Raw genomic sequence first — 19,116 nt, forward strand, 5'->3', positions numbered from 1 at the left:
CGGATGTCCACCCAGGCTCCTCAGCATTATCAGATCCTTCCACAAGGACATGAAGGGCACTGTTGTCTTTGATGGCTCCACATGAGACCCCTTTGACATCCGAAGCGGCGTGAAGCAGGGCTGTGTTCTTGCGCCAACCTTGTTTGGGATCTTCTTCGCTGTCCTGCTGAAGCAGGCCTTTGGAACTACAACAGAAGGCATCTATCTCCGGACCAGATCAGATGGAAAGCTCTTCAACCTCTCCAGACTGAGAGCAAAGTCCAAAGTCCAAAAGTGCTCTACGTCTATGAAAAATACTGCTTTCCAATTTGGTTTTTGCGCATTTGTTCTGGGCCCAAGTACATGAGGGGAAATCAGCATTTTCTGTAGATGTAGAGCACTTCTGGATGCACAACCCACAGGTGGCTGGAGAGGGGGCGAGCTTTTTCTGTTTTTCTGTGTGATTGTTTTCCCCTCAGGAGTGGTTTACTGTGTAAAGGAGAACTGCAGTCACACAAACCCTGCTCAATGAGGAACAGCAGCAGCAGAGTATGAGGGCATCTTCCTTTCCTCTCAGTTTGTCTCAGGGAAGTGTAAATTTTGTCTGCTTCCCTGCTTTCATAGTGCTGTTAGGGAACTGGAAAGGCCTGTTTGTTTGCTTCTAAATTAATTTTAAAAGTTAGCAGATGGGGATGAAAAATGAACAGACAAAGGGAGGCATCCCTTAAAACTATATGGTGTGAGGGCAGTGGATATGCCTGGCTGAAAAAGTTTAGGGATGTGACGATGCAGTGTTCTCAGGCATGTTGCTGAGGTGGTGTAAGAAGGCACTAGAAGGCTGAATAAAGATGGTTGTTATGAAGTCAAGATGTTGCAGACCTGTTGGTGGGAGCCCAAAGCAGTGACATCACTAGGATTCGTGTCACCCGGTGGGGGGAGGCCTGCACATCCCCCCATGCAGTGGGTGGGGCAACACCCCAGGTGGTGGGTGTGGTGATGTACCATCGCCCCACCCCCACTGTTTTTTTTGTTGCATCTTTTGTTAGAACACAGATATTTCAATGTGGTTTGTTTCATTGCATTCTGCATGAAATTACGCATTGATTGATATATAACATGATGGTCTTATTCCTCCAAATTCTAATTTTAGTGATTTTGAAAACTTGTAGAGTTTCACACACACACACACACACCCGTGTCAACTTACTAGCACATTATTGCAGCAGTTCTCAAACTTTTAGCACTGGGACCCACTCTTTAGAATGACAATCTGTCCAGGACCCATTGGAAGTGATTTCATGGCCATAAGTGACATCATCAAGCAAATTAAAATAATTATAAATAATTAAATTAAAATAAAAGAAATAATTAAATAAGGGGGAACCAGTCCTGTTCCATTAAGTGAATCTGAAGTAAGTCCTATTGTGGTCAATGGAGCTTACTCTCAGGAAAGCGTGGGTAGGATTGCAGCCTGTGAGCCCAATCCTATACATGTCTACTCTGAAGTAAGTCCCATAGTGGTAAATGGACTTACTCTGTAGTCTGCCTGCAATAACACCCCCCCCCCCCCAAAAAAAAGAATCAGTGAGATTTCCAGCCCTCCCCAGTGCCCAGTTTCAAGTTCTTCTATTTCAGGCACATCCAGATAAAGACCCACCTGGCTTTGCAAGTGCAAAATAGAAAACTTCTCCTTACCAGCTCAAGCCTCTTTTTTTGTCCTTTTTAGTGGGGGGAGAGGCTGCCTTCTGGAGCATTTGTTGCACTCCAGCTCCATCGGATTGGGACCATTCTGGTTTCCTCACATTCCCCTTTGCCTGGCCTGACCACCAGCCAAGGCATGTATTCCTACTCGTGAGTAAACATGACCGTGAGGCTGCTTCACTTTTCATAGGGCTCAAAAGACTGCAGCTGGGAGGGGGGACCTACTTCTCGGGTGTTTTGGGGGGCTGCATTCATTGGATCAGGACCATTCAGATGTCCTTGGAGTCCTCTCAGTATGCCCTTTCTGACGGACTGTGGCAAGTATGCCTACTCATGAGTAAACATGCGATACAGCTCACTTTCACTTTCCATAGAGATCCATTCATTTTTTCTTTCTGGCTTTTTGGCTATAACTTTTGAAGGAAAGGAGCTATTTCAATTCTGTTTTTGGCATTGCATTCTGCTGGGAATTCCACATCCAACAGTGTATGGCATGACACAGTAGCTCCTAAAGCCGCGATTTTAGTGCATCACCCCCTGGCGCATCACCCGGTGCAGCCCGCCCCCCCCCCGCACCATCCTAGCGACACCACTGGCCCAAAGCTATAATGGCTGATACGGTGTCTCTCATATAGCCATTGTTTTGGTGTCAAAGCAGCAGTTTTAAAAGCTTGGTCATCTTCAGTCATACTGTACAGGCGCTCAGAAGACCATTTTACCACATAAAAACAAAGAAAAATATCATATTTTGACCACATTGCCCAGAACCTGAGAACATAGTTTTATGAACTGCCTCGCATCTCCTCCACCTGAACAATAAACTGTGACAGACTATAGGAGGTGCCACGGATGGAATCTGGAGCCTTCTACATGAAAAGCATGTGCTCTATACCATTGGGGACAGCCTTGACCTAATGGTAATCTGTTTCTTACTATCATAAACTTACATTAACACAAGAGACATCCATATTATCTAAGGAAGCCAAAACTTCATTTTGCTGATGTTCTATGATATGCAGCATAAAATTTTCTACCAAATGTTAAAAATATTGCCATTTATCAGAAGTGCCTGAAAACATCCAACTGTGCCATTTCTTAGTCTAAATTCTTACATCTGTGTATGATTTCCTAAGTACGTCAAGTGTCACCAAGGAAGTGTATGACTCTCTTGCAGTTTGTCAGGGTTTAAAGATTTGGCAACCTCACATGTTACGAAAGGCTTAGTGTGTGCCTGGTATACATTGTTCAGATGACTGATAATTAATTACAACACAACAATTAAAGCAATAACGTAAATTACTGTACAGAGTGGAACCTCTGGAAGCCACCTGCTGGCAGTAATTTTCAGAAGAGTCATATGCTCATTCCCATTGCCTTTCAAAGAAATGCATGCACTGTACCTAATAATAGTTTGGGCGCAAATAAAAAAAATTCCACACCGATGTCACAAACACCTTTCAGTACTAATTACTCATTCTTACGCAGTTAGATAGCAGCCAAAGCAAGTCACAGAAAGAGGCAAACTGGCGAAGGTGATGCAACAGCACCAAGCCTCTGTACTTAACCCCCGGCTAATTAGTAAATTCTGTGCCATCAATAACAATTTCTTACCTAACTGCCAAACAAACAAAAAAATCAGTATGTTCAAGTCCCAAGTTTGCTGCTTTTGCTTGTATTGTAGGAAAGCAGTCATTAGATACAATCCAGCCTCTATGGATCTTTTAAGATTTGAGGAATTAGATATTATTGACTGGATTCAGCCATAATGTAAAACTATCGTTTGTTTAGTTAAAACATGGCTACATGTTATGTGCAGTGTGGGGGCAGGTGAGACAGAACAGTCCTATCATGTTCCACAGAAAATAGCTGCAGCCTCTCCTGTGACTGCGCACACATTTCACCTGCTTTCTGAGTCATGCGACATGTTTTGGGTTCATTTACCAGTATCTGAAAGCATGGTTCAAAGCTGTTTTCAAACAACAGTTTCTGCTAACTGTGGCTTTAGCTATGTTTCAACACACTGGGCCATTGTTCTTCCTCAAGAAGTGTGAACTTCTGAACTTAGGATGCTGAGTCCTGACCAGGTGAGAAGCAAAAGCAGAGAAGGAGCTTTAAATGATGGTTGGCCTACTGTACATCTGGAAACTCAAACCATGGTCTAGGTTCTTCATTGTGGCATAAGCCATAGTTTCAAGTTACCACTGGATCCAGGTGTTACTGGAAGCAGTCTTCAAGCTCTTGTAAGTATGATCTGAAGTATACCCATTGTCTTTTGTATTCTAAAAGGAAGGGGGAAGCTTGATACCATAGGGAAAATTATGAGACTGACCACCCAATCCTATCAAATGCCCCGCCCAGCAAACACAGGCATGCCACTGAAGTGCGCACTCTATTCTGCAGAGGAGCAAGCCCAAAGGTCACCTCTGGGTAGGCCTTCACAGCCTGAATGCATGTACTGGCACAGAAAGCTGGCACAAATCTGAGTGAACCTGGGAAGATGGACAGAGGCCAAGAAGGGGGGGGGGAGTCACCTTCCCAGACTTGATTCACCCGCCCCCTGATAAAATCTCCTTCTCAATCCTCTCCCTCCCTTGCAGCAGCAGCCCTGCTGTACAGACAGTATGTTGTGTTTTGTGACAGCTATGAAGGACCTTATGCTAGTTCTGGCAGCATAAGGCCTTGTTAGGTTTGGGCCACAAGGATATAAATCCTTTTCTTTCAGTTAGGAATGTGTGGGCTTATTAGTCAAATAAGATCACCTTAACCCTATGTGCTCATCAGTTTGGGTGGCATGGTTAGATATTCAAATGATTCATTTGAAACCTGCCTGGCAATTCTTGTAGCAATTTATTGTGAAATGCACTGAATGGGGTAAGATATTCTACATCTTGTCATCAGAGAGCATTTTGTGTCTCAGACATAATCGATAGGTCATGGTCCCATGAGGTGATTTGGAGGAAACACAAAGTGTGACAGAATAACTGGGGAATGTATCATGTTCCTAATAGCTTTAAAGAACTGTGGTTGTTAGATGAAATATTCCTCTACCCTTGGAACCGAAAATGAAAGGCAGTAGCAGAGATAATAAAAGACAAAACTCTTGTAAACAAGCAAGATGTTACGTCTTCTGTAGGTAGTGAACACAACATGGTAAACCTTTTAGTTGTGGGTAGGTATCACAGGATGATCTGGGGAGTGCCTATCTGGAACATAGGTTTTAATAAGTTTAGAGGATAATTAAATCTTATTACATGGCTAGAACTGCTAAAGGAAAAAATAATCCAAGTGGGATGGGAGATTTTGAAGAGTGAGATATTGACGGAACAACCACAAACAGTCAGCAAACTGAGAGCAGAAAATAATGGCTTAATTTCTAGGAACCAGTATAGTTTCGTCAAGAACAGATTGTTGATGACAAACTAATCTCATCTTTTTATATAGTCTAGTAGACTGTCGCAATGTCATGGACATGGTGTGCCCGGTTTTTGTGAAGCGTTCAGTAAAATCTCCCATCATATCCTTGTATAGAGAATGGTAACGTGTGGGTTGGATGGTGGATTTAAAGCTGGTTGAACAACTATTTCCAATTGGAAGTAACACTAGAAGTAATTGGCGATGAAGTCATCACCAGTTACTTCTAGATTGGGAAACCAAATGTAATGTCAACAACACCGGTAAGAGGCTCAGGGCAGAAGTGAAAATTTTTTCCAATCATGCAAAAAGTGTATGCTGGAGCTCTGCCTGCCAAGCCAAGCCTGCTTGTCACATTGCATTGCTGGCCTTGTTGCTATGTGGTGGGGGCCTAGGGGTCCTGCTTACACCACTGCACACCACCTGAAGTACTACCAATGAAACTGACATAGAAAGGCAAGAGATTTTGGCTGCAGCACCAAAAAAATGTTCGCCCCTAAATTTCCATCTTAACAATACTTTTGGTCAACAACCAAAGTACCTGACCTTCTTAGAGTGCCCCTTTGCAAGGAGAGCTTTTACATTAGCCCGTTGCAACGTATTGCCTTCTAAAGACCTACCTGGTAGGTTTAGAAATGCTCCAAAGGAAGAACGATTTTGCAATTGTGGCCTCAGAGAGGCAGGCTCTCTTCCACACATTGTTCTGCATTGTGCTTTCAATCAGGTGCTCAGAGACCAGTATCTCCCCTCATTGTCAGGAATCAATAAAGGTCTCTCTGAGATCACCTCTTTACAACTTTTGCTGGCGGGTGAATCTGAATTCGTGACCCTTCCAGTTGCTAAATTTTTATATTTGAGCAACTTGAAGCGGGCTAAGCTGCTGGTTCTAAGCAACTTGGAGCAACTCTGTAAGTAATTTGTTGTGTTTTAATCCTTATTTTTATCTCTCCTTTAACATATACCTTCATACATGACTGTCTGGAGATATTAGTTGTAAAACTATATGCCTAATAAAGGTTTGTTGTATGTTGTTGTACTACCAGTGACATGAGTACCATTGATTGAGAAACACGCTTTAGAACATCTGAGAGAGAAGGACATGTTTGAAGATGCACCGAGTGTGATGAGGCAAACGTTGTAGGAAATTAGTATCTAGAATTGCTGTGTTATTGCATCTATAGATTTTTCTTTTCTGTCTGCTGCTTCTTTGTTGGCTTTGAGGAGGGGAAGTGCCATAGTTAGGTACTTTTCATACAATCAAAATCTAGGAATTCTGAATGAGCAACAGTTGGAATAGCATCTGCTCTCCGTGCTCCTGGCCTTCGCAGGTACAGTGCCCCTTGTGCACAGAACCTTCTTGGGTACAAGCTGTATGTGCAATCACACTTCCATTACATGCATCCCCAGATTACAATGGTGTGAAGAAGGCTAGTGAAAACAAAAGAAACCAGATCAATTAGCCACCAAAAAAAACCCCCAAAAAAACCATGTAAGGAGAAAGAGCATCAACAGTGAAAATGAAAATAAAACCAGGCACAATTTCAGAAGCAAATTGGAGAGTTATGCTCCAATATTGGTATTCCAAAGGACTGTGGGGCAATTAACCTTTCATCAAAAAAAGACTGTAAACTAAGCTTCCAGCATCCCCATCCTTGGTTCTAACACACTGACAACTCTGCATTGGGCCCCACACCAGCACTGCTGCATCACACAGGGGAATTTAGTTCAGATTGGACTCTTCCTCACAAGTAAGTCCCATTGAACAAACTGGAGTTTGCTTCTGATTAAATATGCCTAGGATTGCACAGTAATTGATGCAGAGGCTCTAGTAAAGTGGAACCCTGTTAAATAATTCTTAAAAACCAAACAATCCATTCACAGAAAGCAGTGGTTTGTACAATAATATGCTACTGGTTCCCAAACTGTGGGTTGGGACCCACCAGTGGGTCGCAGCCCTATTTTTGGTGGGTCGCGAAACTGACAAGCTGATAGCTGGCAAGGATATTGATCCCTATGGAAACCGAAAGGAGCAGCATGTGTGTGTTTACTTTCAAGTAGGCAAATGCACCTTAGTCCACTTTGAAGGGCAGCCAAAGGGAAACTCATCCCCATCAGAATGATATCAGGCCAATGAATGCGGCCCCCAACAAACTCTCGAGGAGGAAGTCCCTCCCAGGCTGACAAGGAAAATGTATCGAGCCCTATGTGTGCATTTACTTTTGAGACAGTGACTGTGCCTTGGCTCTTATCAAATGCCAGGCAAAGGGGAACACAAGGTCGCCAGAATGGTCCCAATCTGATGAACGTGAAGTTCAATTAATGCTCCAGAAGTCAGAGTCCTCCCTCCTCCATAGTAAAAAGGATAAAAAAAGAGACTTGAGAGGCTGGTAAAGTGGAACTTTATTTTATGTCTCATAACTCTAGGTGGGTCCCGATAGAGCAGTGGATCTCACACATTTAGCACCCGGACCCACTTTTTAGAATGAGAATCTGTCGGGACCCACTGGAAGTGATGTCATGACCAGAAGTGACATCATCAAGCAGGAACATTTTTAACAATCCTAGGCTACAATCCTACCCACACTGACCCAGGAGTAAGTCCAATTGACTATCATTGTTAAAAAATATATACATAGTAGCTTGTTAAAAGTACAGGTCTGTAACATTTTGTCAAATGCAGTCACATACTATGGTAGCATTAAGTCTAATATACTAAAAATAAAATATTGAAATGAAAGGGGATTATTATTATTATTATTATTATTATTATTATTATTATTATTAACAACAGTATTTATATATCGCTTTTCAACTAAAAGTTCACAAAGCGGTTTACAGAGAAAAATCAAAAGTTCACAGAGCAGTTTACAGAGAACCAAAAGGGCTCACAATCTAAAAAGATGCAAATGAATACCAGCAGACAGCCACTAGAACAGACGGTGCTGGGGTGAGGTGGGCCAGTTACTCTCCCCCTGCTAAAAAAAAAGGAGCACCCACCTGAAATTGTCTCACAACCAACCTAATGGGTCCCGACCCACAGTTTGAGAAACACTGTGAGAGTGTAGTTTTAAAAGGTGGGTCCTGGTGCTAAAAGTTTGGGAACCACTGCTTTAAGCCTTTCTTCTCCAGAATTTCCTTCTTTCTTTATCAATGATGATTACTTCCGTGTTCATTACTGCTGAACAAATCATCCCAGCCTGATTCACAATGCAGAACTTCAGCCAAAGCCATGAGACTGTCATCACTGGCTCCTCATTACACCTTGTTTGTGCATAATCCACCATCTGGAGAAGGGAGTTCATTCTGCCAGACCTGAGAGCTATACAGTCATTGGCTGACTCTTCTCCCATTTGAGTTTCTTCAAAGTCATTAACATCTTTCAGAGAAAGTCATGCTCAATTGTACTCAGCTGCCATTCACAAATTCTTCTCACATACAGTCACTATTCTTTTAGCCTTACACTTGTGCCAAAATCAACAAACCTTTCTAGGACAACGTGGGTTAATATTTATTCATAATTATACTTGTTGGCATTATGTTTTGTAGGAAAATTGAATTGGTTATTATGCTAAACAGCAGCCTTACAAGATCGGCAATTCAACACACCCAGACTTGTCATCCTAGATAGGCTTCCAATGGAAAATTGAAATTTTACCTCCTAAGAACAAAATAGACCCATTCAACATGGGTTTGGGATGGGGGGGTGCTATCAACAATGGCAGTGTCGAATTCACTCCTGTAATATTTTGACATGTGTACTTGAGTTGTTGCGTTGCTCCATCCCTGCAAACAGTAGCCACAGGTGGAGTGGGGCCAAGGAAAGGAACACACACCACAATGGCATCTTAGTACAGGTAAATATGCTTAATATGTCAGTGAAAACAGGAGAGAAAGCAACATGAGGTGCCGTTTTGTGTAGCCATCCAGTGTAGACTATAGCATCTAGTCCCACTCTACACCTATCACTTATCTTTTTGATGCCTGCTTACACTGTGATTCCCTGCTTAAGCTGAATGATATGCAAAGTTCTGTCCTTTTCATCTGTTGTGAGTTACTGATGGACCATCAGCTTCTGTGTGTGATGGTTGGCAACCTTCAGTCTCGAAAGACTATGGTATAAGCCTACAGCACCTGGTATTCCCAGGCGGTCTCCCATCCAAGTACTAACCAGGCCTGACCCTGCTTAGCTTCCAAGATCAGACAAGATCAGGCATGTGCAGGGTAACAGTTGCTGAGCTATTCATGAAATCATAGCTCCCATGTGGCCCACTCAGAGAACATCATTGTTAGATTCCAGAACAAGATGTAGTACACATGAACAGTAGCTTAGCTACAGGGGGGTAGCATGGTAAATATTGCAGGTGCCCCGATGCACTGTGTAAGTGTCCCCTCCCTCTTGCTTGCCATCAAAGACATTCTGGACAGTGACAGCTATGCACTGTCACTGTGCACTATGGCAAGTGGGGGAGGCTGCTTACATCGCACATTGGGGTGCCTGCAGTGCTTATCATGCCACCCTGCCCTCCATAACTATGCGCTGCGCATGAACCAGAAAGGTTTTCCTAACTACTGAACTCAAAAACACACAATTAACATTCTTTAGCAGCTCAAGCCATATTGTATTATGGTGACTTTTTAGAAATGTCTCCCTTTACTCTGCACTACTGCAGGGTTCTGGAATCTGGCAGCCCCATGACTATTGTGTAACACAATTTTTTTTCCCTTCTAATATAAACAACTGAGAGCTGAAGTTGCTTAGTGGCTGTGGAGACAGAGATGCAAATCAGCCGCATTCAGATCTCCCCCACCCCTCCCCATTAACTCACCAGGTGGCCTTGGGCAAGCCTTTCAGACTCAGGTCCCCATCTTCAATACAGCGGTAATAATGTTTACTTAGTGTTCAAGACAGTTGTAAGGATTTACAAGTACATAAGAACATAAGAAGAGCCCCGCTGGATCAGGCCAAAGGCCCATCTAGTCCAGCTTCCTGTATCTCACAGTGGCCCACCAAATGTCCCAGGGAGCACACAAGACAACAGACACAACCCGCGTCCTGGTGCCCTTCCCTGAATCTGGTAATCAGAGGCAGCCTGCCTCTAAAACCACAAGCTTGCACATACCTACTATGACAGAGTGTTTTGCACACTCTGAAAGCACTATACAAATAATATTATCAGATAATATTATGATTAGATTATGATCTCTAGGTTTTTCCTGTTTGTTTGGCCAGGGTAGGCTTAATTAAGAGAAGGATGATAAGCATAGACCAGGGGTGCTCAAACTTTCAACTTTAGGGATGCTGGACCTTTAACAAGTGTATAGAAGAGAGAATTTCAGCAGGTGCAGCTTGTCATCTGTGGGATGACAAGCTGCACCTGCTGAAATTCTCTCTTCTATACACTTGTTAAAGGTCCAGCATCCCTAAAGTTGAAAGTTTGAGCACCCCTGACATAGACTGTAGGGAAAGGGGAAACAGCAGTTAGAGTATCTGGTCAGCAGGGCAGAAAAGCTGCATTTTACCCAGACCCCCCCCCCCACACACACACACATTTTTGTATATTAACAATTAGTTTCTATAAAATGGAATATCTGTTAAGAGAGATACTCACATGTGTCTGCCTTACGGATATTTCTGGCCCTCAGTACTCTTACTGTGAGGAGTCTGTAAGGAGTTCCATTCTCCTGATGGTAGTACAAAAGAAATGAATTAATATCATACCTCCACTTCTTGTTGTGTCCTGGCCCCCCCGCCAATATTTTGTCTCCTTTATGTCAGTTGCAATATTGTAAGCCCCTTGAGACAAGAATCCATCTTTTCACTATGAAAAGTACTACATACATACATACATACATACAAAATACATACGTACCTACAAATGGGAAAAGGGGTGAGTAGAGGGGAGAGAGTGTGACTAAGGTGGCAAAGGTAAAACAAATTCTGTTGACAATTACTTGAGTAACTACAGTTACTTGAGATTGTTGTAACAAAAAAAGTTTATCACTGCATGTACAAAACTTGTATATTTGCAAAAAACTATTCAAGAATTTGAAAAATGGATAAGCCAAATGGCATAGCTAGTTCATGCTATGGCATCAGTCCACAGAGCTTCAAATTCAGCAATGTAGAATGCACACATTCTACTGTACCTGATACTACTTCCACAAAACTGTCAAGAAAATGAGTATTAGCTGTGAAACCACTGGTAACCTGTACAGTTACCTTTTTGCAAGTGCCGCCACCCAAGGAGGTCCGGGGGGCGGCAGCAAGAAATAGGGCCTTCTCGGTAGTGGCACCAACGCTATGGAACTCCCTTCCCCTTGACTTGAGAATGGCTCCCTCTCTTGAGAGTTTTCAGCGAGGCCTGAAGACACTGCTGTTTACACAAGCCTTCTGATTTTTGGCCTTCTTAACATTTTCTTAACATTTTAAAAACTAAACATCTTTTAGTTTTTTACAGGCTTGATTCCTCTGTGACTTGCTCTTTTTATTCTGTCTTTTAATCTGACTACTGTTTTTATGGCCTCTGTTAATGTGTTTTTAAATGTTTTATCTGCTATTGTGTTAATTTATGTTTTTTAAATCTGTTGTTTTTTTTTTACATGTTGTTAGCCTCCCTGGGTCCTTTTAGGGAGAAAGGCGGGATACAAATAAAGTTTATTATTATTATTATTATTATTATTATTATTACAGTGAGAGGAAGGATATGCTTCAGCGGGTTCTCTTAAAAGGTGAACAGAGTTGCCAAAACTTCAGCTATCTGTTTGGCAGTCTGTGCATAACTCTGGTGCAGCAAGGGGTACCCCACATACAGACCTGGGCACTGAGTGCAAGGGGATATTTGCTGTATTGTCCCCCCAAAGCAGAGTGCTGTGTGCACATGGAATGTTCCGTCAGATCAGGTTAATGAAGTCTAATTCTTGAATGTAATAATCACTCAGATAATTACTGTGCTGGGTAAGTTCAAGACAACTATGAGTGAACTCTAACTATAGGTGACAGCAGCTGTTATGGCATACGTCAATGACTCCAGGGTAAGAGCTAAAATGTAGTGGGCACAAACCAAAGACAGTTAAGTATATGTAAAGACCCAGTTAAATGCTGGAATTTTTTTCCTTCAATGGGATTTAGTATGCTCTACTAAATTGTGCCCAGGATCCCTTACACATTGAATCACAAAAGGGTTCCTATTCCAGTGGTCAGCTTCATCATGTTGTTCTGTAGTTGAAGAGAGATTTGGGGTAGGTTCATACAAGTGTTTTTCACATTTTAGTACTGGTGTAGTAACATGCGTGGCTGGGTGAGATCTGGGCAATGATCACAGATTACCACATCCTGGGAAAAACTGGGATGAGCCAGGAAGTGGTGAGATGTGAAATCCTCTGACACCATTCTACCATCACAGCTGAATTATCCGTTGATAATTTGACAGCAGATGTCGCAGGCATGCAACCAGAGGAACTTGAAATGTTGAACTGTCCCGCTTGAATGTTTGCAAGCCAAATCATGACAAACACAAGTGTGCCCGAAAAGCATGCACCTTTATCAAGAAATCAGCCATGCAGAAAGACTCTTCTTAATTCAAAATTTTACAAGTCATTGATTCTCAAGAAGTTTTCATCTTATGCCCTTGTAAACTTTCACTTGAAATGAGAGCCAGGATTGTATCGTGGTTCTAGTGTTAGATTTGGAAGATCTGGATTCAAATCCCTGCTCAGTCACAAAATTTTCTGAGTGATCTTGGGCCAGTCACTTCCTCTCAGCCTCACCTACCTCACAGGGATATTGTGAGGACAAAAGGAGGAAACCGTGTATATCACGCTGAGCTCCTTGGGAGAAGGGCAATATAAAAATATGAAATGTGAAAAATAAATGTGCACATAAGCTCAGCTCAATTTCAGGTTGAAAACTGGGATGCTTCGTGCACCTCTAGATAGGAGGGGGCCAGGCTGACCAGCCTCACAAACAGTTTTATATGTTGCTTCAACATGGGGGTAGGGAGAAATGGTAGAGCAGGAAATAGAAGGGGGAAAAAACTGGGGAAGGGGGGTGAGCAAAATGCAAGTGCATCCTTCCCCTTAGGGTGCAATTCTATCCTGTGCTGGAACAGGCAAGCCAAGAGGCTTGTGCTATATCCAGCACAGGATAGGGGCCAGAATCAGCTCAGCCAGGGGCAAGGGGAAACTTTTCCCCTTACCCCAGGGTAAGGCACCCTGTCCCCTATGGGTCTCCTTGGACTTGCGCCACCTCCTGAGGAGAGGAGTCCGAGGAGAGCAGAGCTGCTTAACTGCTGGATCCCAGCCCCGACTCCCGCTCCCCACACACCCACACCCGGGGCTGCCCACCGCCTGCCCTCCCCCGCCCCAGAACACCTCCCTCCTGCCTCATCCCTGCCCACCCATCTGGGCTGACGCAAGGCTCACTTGTGTCAGTCTCCGCAGACTGGCACACCTCCGCACACTGGCCTTGCTGACTCCCAAATAGGCACAAACGTGCCTTGTGGCATGTTTGCAACCCTCCTGGGCTGGCGCAAAGTTCTTGTGCTGGCCCATGTGCAGCTCAGGATTGCGCTGTTAGTGATGTAGCTAGCAAGGGAGGGGGCAGGCCACCCAGGATTTGACCTGGAGTGTTCCGTGAGGAGATGCAACATGAGGTCAGCCAAGATGGCAGCTATCATCTCCTTCTAGCAGTCCTTCCTCCCCTTCCAGATTTAAAAAATGGCTGCTCAGCACTCAGTTTCAGAGCTCATGAGACCCCAAAGCCACTCTGAAGCTGAACTCTGAGCCAAGTGGCTTCCCAGAAGCTCACAACCTGCCAATTACCGCCAGTTACTTCTGCATCTGCATGCTCAGGAGCATGACACCGTGATTCATAAGAATAGCCCCATTGGATCAGGTCATAGACCCATCTGGTCTAGCTTCCTGTATCTCACAGTGGTCCACCAGATGCCTCAGGGAACACATAAGACAACAAGAGACCTACATCCTAATGCCGTCCCTTGCATTTGGCATTCTGAGGTAACCCACTTCTAAAACCAGGAGGCTGCAGCTTGTAACCCGTGATGGACATTTCCTCCAGAAATTTGTCCAAACCTCTTTTAAAGGCATCTAGGTGAGATGCCATCACCACTTCCTGTGACAAGGAGTTCCACAGACTAACTGTATGCTGGGTAAAGAAATATTTTCTTTTGTCTATCCTAACTCTTCCAACGCTCGGTTTTAGCAAATATCCCCTCATTCTGGTGTTGTGTGAGAGGCAAAAGAGCATCTCTCTATCTACTCTATCCATCCCTTGCATAATTTTGTATGTCTCAATCATGTCCCCCCTCAGGGGCCTTTTTTCTAGATTAACCGCTACAGGCAGCCAAAGATCCCACTAGACTACTGCTTCCACGGAACTCTGATTTTGCTTGCTGGGACCCAGGATATTTTCTATAGCTTCTACTCTCAGGGAAGGGGCAGAGTTGGGCTAGAATGGAGAACTATATACTACTGGGCAATTTGGGGGGAGGGGGCATTTCTGAGAAAACTGAAGGTCCCCTAAGGATATTCAACTACTTCAGACTTGTGTACATTCACAGTGTACCTTAAACTACTTCAGATTTGAGAAACTGCTTGTGTGTTTTACTGTAATTGTTTTAAGGCTGTTTTAAATGTTTTATGAATTTATAAGGGCATTTTGTAATTGTTTCAATTGCGATTTTATAATTTTTTTTATATTTTCTTATAATTTTTTATTATCTTTTGTTAGCCGCCTAGGGTCCCCAATTGGGGAGAAAAGCAGGATAAAAATACAGTAAATATATAAATAAATGGAAGCACTATAAACAATGCAGGAAATGCAACAACTGCTCAGTTGGGCAGCCCAATCTTATCCCTCCTTCCCCACACCACTATACTGCATCCTATGGGGGAAGCTGCAACATGGGAGGTCTGCCCCAGCTGCCGCAATGGGGCAACCCCAACCTGCATATCCATGTTGCCCTGTGTTGGCATAGCTGGCCCAAAAAGGAGAATAGGATAGAGTGTGCACCGCTGCCACTGATCCTGACACCTCCCAGCCCAATCACCCACCTCCGCCCTATCGCCACTCCCCCTTCACCCTGTTACATCCCCTCCCCACCCTCCCCTTCCCCTGTGTTGCTTGGAGCAACTTTTACTGGATCTGGCACTGACAGGATGGCACAAGCCTTCCCACCGGCACCACTAACTCCGACATTATCACAATGTGCTTTATGGCACATTTGCAACAGCCTGCACTGGCGGAAGGCTTGCTCTGCCACCATAGAGGAACAACAGGATTGCACCATAAATCAATGAGATTTCAAAGTGCTTCGTTTTGAACACATCATACCAGCTTAAAGGGAATGGAAATCTACTTAGTAGGAAATGGGGCTGGGAAGATCCTTTTGCAGACTTTGCTCCACTTGCACAAAGTAGGATACGATGCAGCAACTACATATACAGCCCAAACACTGAAGTCCCAGTTTATATAAACTCTAAGTGAATATCTTACAGCTATGACGAACGCAGGATGACGGATATGTTCCGAGGAGTTTGCCAGTTTACTCTCTGTGGTTCTGAGGGCAAGACTAGAACCAATGGGTTGAAACTACAGGGAAGTAGATTTAGGCTAGGCATGAGGAAGAATTTCCTAATTATAAGAGCTGCCAGGCACTGGGACAATCCGCCTAATGCGGTTGTGGACAATTCCTCACTGGAGGTTTTCAACCAGAGGTTGGATGGCCACCTGTCAGGGATGTGATAGCAATTGCTGTCACTGAGTGGTGGGGGATGGGGACCATGTGACATCCAAGCAGGTTTGGGAACTCGACTCGGATTACTTGGACCCGAGTCGAAAAATGTGTGATTTGGGGTGACTTGGTGACTCATGCGTGTGGAAGACTCTGAAAAAGACTCAGGTCATGCCCCCCCTGACTCGGCACTCATCCCCATGCATGCTGAGTCTGCCTGTGTCTGGGTGAGCTTGCTTACTGTTTTCGCAGTGTGAAAAACCTTGTGGGGCCAGCATTCCGACAGGGCGAGCAACAGGAAACTTCCAGCCAGGAGGCAAAAAAGGGTTAATGTTGCAATGAAAGGGGGTGGGACGGGACTGGGCTTTCTTTTCCCATCTCTGATAGGAAGGAAGGAAGGAATGGACGATCATTGGACAAAGGATGGGCATTCTGATATTTTCATTGGCAGAGGGAGAGTGGGAGGAGGGACCAAGGGGGGTTCTTTCCTTACAATTGGCTTGAGAAGACCAGGGAGGCGGAGGAGGCAGGAATGGGGGGAGAGAGTTCATAGCGATCACGCTTTGTGCCCTATGTAAAGGGAGGAGGAATTCTCATTGAATGACCAACTGCAATGGGACTACTTCTGAATAGGGCTGCAAAGGATTGATTCTAGTAAGGCTTCCATTTGCTGCTTGTGACACTCATCCCTCTTGCCGCTTCTGTCCCGCATTCTCGCAGTCCCTCTCACCTGTTTACAGATGGTTTACAGATGCCCTGTTTACAGATGGTTGGGGACATCAGGGGAATGAGTAAAAAGAACTCCATCACACACACACCCCACAACAGCAGCCCCGTTTTTCCCACTGTGGGTTTTTTAAAGGTGGAGCCAACTTGACCCGGGTCCATTAGAGTCACTAAAGCAGTGTTTCTCAAACTGTGGGTCGGGACCCACTAGGTGGGTCACAAGCCAATTTTAGGTGGGTCCCCATTCATTTCAATATTTTTATTTTAATAAATCAGACTTGATGCTATCATGGTATGTGACAGCATTTGCAGAAATGTTACAGATCTGTACTTTGAACAGGCTACTCTGTATATACCCTTAAGAATGATAGTCAATGGAACTTACTCCTGGGTAAGTGTGGATAGGATTGCAGTCTAGGATTGTTAAAATTTTCTTGCTTGATGATGTCACTTCTGGCCATGACATCATTTCTAGGTTAGTGACATCACTTCCGGTGGGTTCTGACAGATTCTCATTCTAAAAAGTGGGTCCCAGTACGAAAAATTTTGAGAACCACTGCACTAAAGGGTAACTCAGCAACTCAGAAAGTGCCCCATTATGACTCTTTTTCAAGTTGAGTCGCGGGGGGCAGTGACTTGGTGACTCGACTCAAGTCAAGCCCTGCTGAATTTGCTCATCCCTGCATCCAAGATCCCTTCCAACTCTGTTCTTTGAGTCGAACCCAAGTGACACACCTACAGGACAAATATAGTTTCTCGAGTTCCTGTAGTTACTCAAGCCTTTATCATGCTTTCGACTGAAGTATTTGGGTTGCATTCAGAAATAATCACGCTTGGAACCAAATCACCCCATTTCAATGCTGCTTTAGAGAGAGTCCTAAAAGAAGCAAAGACCCTCTGAAGCACATTCAAGCCAGCTTTCATCTAAACCTCTTCTTTGTCTGTCTCTAGTAGCCTGGAGCCTTTTCTTCCAAAAGAGGAAGTAAGTTTCCAAGCAGTTTAGGGATGGGGCTTCAGGCAAGACACAATATGAGTGACAGCTCTGACTGAAAACTGCTATTCGTTGCACCCTTTCCCTCCAACTTGGGCAGGAACTATGATTGGTCTGGGGCTGTTTTTTCTGCCCTGTGTGAGTTCTCTCTCTGAATGGATGTTTCCAGCAGCTTATGTTCTTGGTCGACATTATGCAAGTCACATTACTGTCATGCACTGTGGGACCACCAGTGCAAAAAGGCTGAAGGTCCAGCACATGTTCCAGCAGCAAACCCAGCCCGTAGTGCTGCAAGTAAGGTGATGGCCGGCGGTGGTTTGGGGGTGAATTGGGGTGGAGAATGGCCCAAACTGGGGGTGGGAGGGAGACAATACAGGCAGCAGTGGCACAAGCCAAAATTTTATCTCCTTTTCTCACCTCCTGAGGCTCCTCAGACTTCCGCTGGGCCCTCTGGCCACCCCCACATCATAATATGCAGTGCATGCTCCATCAGCAGAGCTACATGCTATGGGCTGGCAGGGAATAGGATTGGGCTGCCCACATGAATGGGTGGCATCCCTACAATCCCTGTGAGCTTCATACAATTAACTAGAAAGATACATAGCAGGACCAGCAAGAATCTTTTAATATTTCAAAACTTTGATTGTCCTTAAATGAAAACTGCAGCATCTATTTGGATGAAATTTAGCTAACTTTGTTCCCTTACGGAGAGTATCTTATGCTGTAAATGTCCTCCAATTCTGAAAAGTCATAAACAAATTGCACTGAATTTAATTTTACTCAGTGAAATCAGTGGAAAATCATTTTAAAAAATGAATCAAAATTCAACCAAAAGTCGACCAAAAATCGACCAAGAACATAAGCTGCTGGAAACAAAGCAACTATCCAAATAAAGCTGTTCACAGAAATATGCTAAGATTGAGTAGAGAGGAAATGAGGACTGAGCCGGAGGGTAGTGGGCTAGAGTGTCAGTGCTGGCACACTACCAGCCAAGAGACTGGCGCATCATCAGATAGTGGGGGGCACACTATTGGGTACACTATCTCAGGTGCAGGGAGGTCTTGAGTCAGTCTTGCTCAACCAGGAAAATGTCTACATAACATAAAAGCCAGCATGGTGTCATGGTCTGGGAGTTAGATCTGGAAGACCCAGGTTCAAATCCCCACTCAGCCATGATGCTTCCCGAATGACTTTGGGCAAACCACTATCTCTCAGTCAAATCTACCTCACAGGGTGTAGTGAGAGCAAAAGGAAGGAAGGAAGGAAGGAAGGAAGGAAGGAAGGAATGTGAATAATAAATTAACCTGTTTTCCATATGTATTCTACTGAAGCTGAATATACCCAAATGCACTCACACTTCCATGAAACAAGTCAGGATAGAAAGAGGAGGAACTCATAAAGAAAGAAATTTTACAATGAGGATAATTCATGAAAACATAAAACTGTGGCTACGACTTAGTACGTACTTAGTAAGTAATAAGGAGCAAGAATGAACAGACCAGATAACAATCAGAATTTCTCTGGAAAGCACAAACTGCACTTGCAATTGAACCAGTA

The 19,116-nt window shown here is 44.0% G+C and overlaps 1 pseudogene; it reads right to left on the reverse strand.

Annotated features, from left to right (window-relative positions):
* Nucleotides 1-9,210: 9,210 nt before the first annotated feature.
* LOC136637968 (5S ribosomal RNA) lies at nucleotides 9,211-9,327 on the reverse strand (annotated as a pseudogene).
* Nucleotides 9,328-19,116: the final 9,789 nt, after the last annotated feature.

This window comes from Tiliqua scincoides, chromosome 1 (assembly GCF_035046505.1).
Source record: "Tiliqua scincoides isolate rTilSci1 chromosome 1, rTilSci1.hap2, whole genome shotgun sequence".
NCBI lineage: Eukaryota > Metazoa > Chordata > Lepidosauria > Squamata > Scincidae > Tiliqua > Tiliqua scincoides.